At 45.2% G+C, this 5,565-nt stretch overlaps 1 protein-coding gene across 3 annotated transcripts in view; it reads right to left on the bottom strand.

The window, feature by feature from the left end:
* The window catches only part of LOC106819037 (homocysteine-responsive endoplasmic reticulum-resident ubiquitin-like domain member 2 protein), a 26,220-nt gene that overhangs the window by 19,937 nt on the left and 718 nt on the right, over positions 1-5,565 (bottom strand). The gene's annotated exons all lie outside the window — the stretch shown is intronic.

Raw genomic sequence — 5,565 nt, 5'->3', positions numbered from 1 at the left:
ATTACAAACTCCACCGCGGGGGCAGTTTAAGCCTATTTGCCGTTCTTTCTGTGGGAAATTCTCTCGAACATCCCTCGAAGAGAGACTCGTCGCGCCATCTATGGGTAGCGATAGTACGAGAATAAGTTCAGGGCGTGTAATTAAATAAATTAGAAATCGCTTTTCTAGAAAAAAAGCTAACGCGCCAACCAAAAAAAGTAGCAATTACGACCATTGGATTTATTCTCGCCCTACGTGCATAATCGAAAGGTTTGTGCAAGCGCCACAACTCCTCAATTGACCGATTACAGGCCCATTTGACATAACCGTTGAAATTGTTCTAAATACGGAGCAGCGAGTTGGATGAAATGGCGCCAGCAGGTGGCGCTGTTCGCGCTTCGCGCGGATATCCGGCTGCAGATCGTCAAGAGACACTATCATGCCTATTGTGCGAGTTTGCATGAATGAATCGAGTATTACATACTCTTTGCTTGACACAGCATCGAGTCATACGTTTTGCACTAAACGCCTAGTGAACCGTCTCGAGATCCGAGGCGAGATTGAGAAAATCACGTTGGATACGCTAAATAGCTCAGTGAGTCGAGAGTCACAGATGGTGAACATGAGATTGAGTAAAAATGGTGAGACCCTACCATTGTACAATGTGTGTGTGTTGGATGATATTCCGATTACGAACGCATATATCCACATTCAGGCATACCACCACTTGAAGGATCTGGACATCGCATCTATTGATATGGGTAAAAATCAGAGTGTAGACATTCTGATTGGGCAAGATCACACTGAAGCTTTGATTCCCCTGCAGGTAGATAAAGGGAAACGAGGGGAACCCTTTGCCACGTGCACATTGTTTGGTTGGAGCCTCAACGGTAAGACCTAACGTTATCAGAGCCCTGTTAGCACAAGAGTGGCGTCCAACTTCATCACAACAAAGCGCAGCATGGCATCTCTAGAAAATCAAGTAATGAAGCTGTGGACAATTGAGAACGAGGGTATGGCTGACGAAGTTGCTATGTCACAAGAGAATAGCAGAGTCTTGGATCTGTGGAATCATAAAGCGAAGATTATTGAAGGTCACTATAAGTTACCGATTCCATGGAAGGATGCGAATGCAGTCATGCCAAATAACGTTAGCCTTGCAAGCACTAGATTTATATCCCTCTACAGGAACCTGCAAAAGAAGGGTTTAATGGAGAGGTATGACACCGAGTTAAGCAAACTGCTTGCAGCGGGCTATGCCGAGAAGGTTCCTCAACGTGACGTCTCCCACCCGGGTAAGAAGATATGGTACCTTCCACATCACGGTGTCATCACAGATAAAAAACCTGGCAAACTCAGGGTAGTATTCGACTGTGCAGCCAAGTATGACGGGAAGTCGTTAAATGATAAATGTTTACAAGGACCTGATCTAAACAACAAATTACTATATATATCATTCTTAGATTTCGACAGCACGCGTATGCAATCATGGCCGACATAGAAGCTATGTATCATCAAGTCAAGATCCCATCATATGATAGAGATGCCCTACGGTTCTTTTGGCGTGATGGTGCGAGAGACGTGGTCCATTATAGCATGACCTCACACGTATTTGTGGAAGTATGGTGCGCCAGCAGTTCGACATACGCTTTGCGACGCACGGTAAAGGACCATGGAGATGTCGACCCTGCGATAAGTGACACAGTAACTAGATCGTTCTACGTCGACGACTGCCTCAAGTCAGTTGAAACGAAAGCTGAAGCCCAAATAATTATAAGAGAAACACGAGACCTGCTACAGAAGGGCGAATTTAGATTAACGAAGTTCGTGGTGAACAGTCGAGACCTTCTCGCGAGCATACCGGTGAGTGATCGAGCAAATGAAGTAAAGGACTTGTGCCCTAGTGCAGAGAGTAAAGCGTTAGGGATTAAGTGGAACATTGAGACCGATGAGTTTGTTTTTGAAGTGAAGGAAAAACAAGGTGGCGTGGTGACGAGACGCCGCATGTTAAGCCTGATTTCGTCAGTGTTTGACCCTCTGGGCCTGATTAGTCTTATGGTGATAACAGGGAAAATCCTCTTCCAGAAAGCCACGAGACTGAAGCTATCGTGGGATGATGAAGTGCCCATAGATCACGGTAGAAAATGGGAAATATGGCTGGGAACACTACTAGACCTGAGGCTTATAAGCGTAGCAAGATGTATCAAACCAACCGAATCACCTGACGCAGTATGTGAACTACATCACTTCAGTGACGCCAGTGAGAAAGCGTACGGATGTTGTACTTATATGAGATGTATAAGTAAGCAAGGCAGAATACACACCGCCTTAGTAATGAGCAAAGGTAGGGTAGCGCTGATAAAACAACTTACGATCCCACGCTTGGAGCTGCAAGCTGCAGTGTTATCAGCGAAGGTGGACTGTCTATTGAGGCGTGAGTTGGAGCTCTGCATAACCAAGTCATATATTTTTGGACTGACAGTGAACTGGTTTTGAAATACATTAAGAATGAAGCACGGAGGTTCCAAGTATTCGTAGGCAACAGGATCAGTACAATCCGACAGCTGACAGAACCTGATCAATGGTATTATATTGCGAGTGAAGATAATCCGGCTGATGTAATAACAAGAGGAGAAGCAGCTGGGCGACTGGACACCGGAAAGTGGTTTGAAGGCGTTAGCATGTTAAAAACGTATAAAGCTGAGTGGAATATGCAACGGATAGACGGTGAAGTATCATCACATGATCCAGAGGTGAAGCATGAAGCAAAAAACTAAAGAAGCCAGTCATCTGCCTCAAGAGTCTGTGAGAAAAGGAAAAACCTCGCGGCTACCCCGAGTATGAGGGAAAGCCCGGTAGATAGGCTCATGCATCATTACTCTAGCTGGTATCTAGGCTTAAGAGGGCTCTGTGTTGGTGGATCAGGATAGAAAATAAGCTAAAGAGCAAAGGTCAAGCTAAATTCAGAGATCGCATTGCGTTGATGAAATGGGTTCAGCAGAGCGAATTATAGTGAAGCACGTGCAGATGCAACGCTACGAGAAGGAATTAACTCAAATCACGAGAGATGATACGCTAAACAGGTCGAGTTCGCTGAGGAAGCTAACGCCTGTGCTGGGTTCGGACGGGCTGCTTCGTGTAGGTGGGAGGCTCAAACATGCAGGCATAGATATAGAATGTAAGCACCCATGTATAATTCCTCACGATCACCAATTAGCAATGCTTATCGTGAGGGATATACATGATATAGCTCACCTAGATACAGAGTGGGTACTGGAGAATGTGAGAGCTAAGTTTTGGATCACAAAGGCAAGATCAGTCATCAAGAAAGTGTCCAGGACGTGTTTGACCTGCCGAAGGCTTTATGCATCGCCTTGTCAGCAGAAGATGGCTGATTTACCTCCTGAGAGGCTAGAACATAGCAAGCCACCGTTTACTTACGTAGGATTAGATTGTTTTGCACCTTTCTACGTGAAGCTGGGCAGATCAGAGGTAAAGAGATATGGATGTGTGTTCACATGCCTCACCACACGTGCCGTGCACATAGAGAAGTTAAACAGCTTGGAAACTGACGCATTCCTTAACGGATTTAGGTTCATGTCGAGAAGAGGTCAGCCTGAAAAGGTTTGGTCTGACAACGGGACGAACTTTACTGGCGGTCAAGCTGAGCTTTCAAGAAGCATAAGCCAACTAAATAAGGACATGATTTACTCGCACTGTGCGAGAAAGGATATCGTGTGGGTTTTTAATCCTCCACATGCATCGCATATGGGTGGCATTTGGGAACGTATGATTCGTTCCATCAGGAAGGTGCTCAATGCCTTGCTGCGCGGGAATCACAGACTGATGGACAGAGTGCTGGAGACGCTATTCTGTGAAGTAGAAAACATTATCAACAGTCCGCCTATCACCAAGAGCAGCGATGATGTAAGTGATTCAAGAGCGCTTACGCCTAACCATCTTTTATTGCTACGAGATGGCGCTACGTTACCCCCCGGCAGGTTCAGATCCAGCAGCATGTATCCTAGGCGTTGGTGTCAAGTACAGCATCTCGCGGATCAGTTCTGGCATAAGTGGGTGAAAGAATACCTGCGAGAGCTGCAGCGTAGAAGCAAGTGGATTGTGCAAAGCAGGAACATCAAGATAGGTGATTTAGTGCTGGTGGTGAACGAAAACACCCCAAGAGGACTATGGCCATTTGGCCTCGTGATAGAATAGAATAAGGCAGGGCTCGAATTAACCGACGGCACCGACGGCAATTGCCGTCGGTGCCCCTATCAATCGCCGTACTGCCCCTGAAAATCCAACCCGACCGACGGCAGTCACCTGCCTTGCCCTTTTGTGTAATTGCCGTCGGTGCCCTTTAATCTACTGCCCTAGTTTTGTTTTTAGTCGAATCAACATAACACGTGCGCGAGCGTGCTGTAGTTGCAATGATGAGCTAAAAACCGATAGTCGCAGGAGGGAATAATAACAGCATCGGATAATTATTTGCTCCTGATAGCGGGCATGTAAAATTTCTTGTTACTGTACTTCCATTAGCAGAGGTGGGTACAGGAGTCAGTGTTACGGTGTAAGCTTACATGGGGGCATATTGTTTTGTACATTAAAAGCAAGACGATGTTGATGTACTAATTTGTTATGAGTTTCCCTTTATTTTACAAAAGTGCCTTGGTGCCCTTCTCAAACTTTGAGAGTTGCCTTGGTGCCTTTCTATTTTAGAGAAAATTCAAGGCGATTTCTCACATAAATAATTGCCCTAAAATAATTGCCTTGCCCTTCTCGTCGCTTAATTCGAGCCCTGGAATAAGGGCAGAGACGGTCTCGTCAGATCAGCCAAAGTGAGAACCAAGGCGACGCGTATCGTCCGCCCGATCTCAAAGATCGTGCTACTAGAGGGCTCTTCCTAAGTTTACTTTGTTGAACGTAGTTCAAGGTGGGGAGTGTTATTTCTTCTCATCATTTCTGTTAAGCGTGTCATATACTGTAGTATTTCTAGCACTGTTCAGTTCTTGTTTTGCGCGGTATTTAAGCAGTTCAGCTAGGCTGCGGTTCGGCTCGTTTACATTATGTTTTAGTCATGTGACTCGCGGGTTTCCTTGTCGCGGTATAAATGCGTCTGTTGTGCGTGGCGCCGGCCCTTTTTGCTGCTTGAGCCGTATTTATACGTTCGCGTGCGCTCGCGCATTTCTTCCACGATGCACCATACATTGTAAGTGTTGTCTCTTGGTTCTCGCCTAATTTCTTATAATTTGGATCTTTGTTATATAACGTTGGATATAGTGAACATTACATGACATGAACGACGTAATATTTAGTGTGCATTATTTTGTATTTACAGTTTTACCTGCACGTGTGCAGCTACGGACGTGTTGAGTAATAAATTTGGAGACATCAAAAAGATGCCGAGTTGAGTATTGATTATCACGCACGGAACGTAACAGTAAAAAATGTATGCATCAAGAGGACATGAGTAAGAGTTACATGAAGCAAGAGGACATGAGTAAAAGTTACATGAAGCAGGAGGGCATGAGTAAAAATACATGAAGCAAGAGGACATGAGTAAAAATAACATGAAGCAGGAGG

Source organism: Priapulus caudatus, unplaced genomic scaffold (genome assembly GCF_000485595.1).
Source record: "Priapulus caudatus unplaced genomic scaffold, Priapulus_caudatus-5.0.1 Scaffold38, whole genome shotgun sequence".
NCBI classification, from domain to species: domain Eukaryota; kingdom Metazoa; phylum Priapulida; class Priapulimorpha; order Priapulimorphida; family Priapulidae; genus Priapulus; species Priapulus caudatus.
The sequence above is the reverse complement of the archived record's forward strand: the minus strand, read 5'-3'. Positions and strand labels throughout refer to the sequence as shown.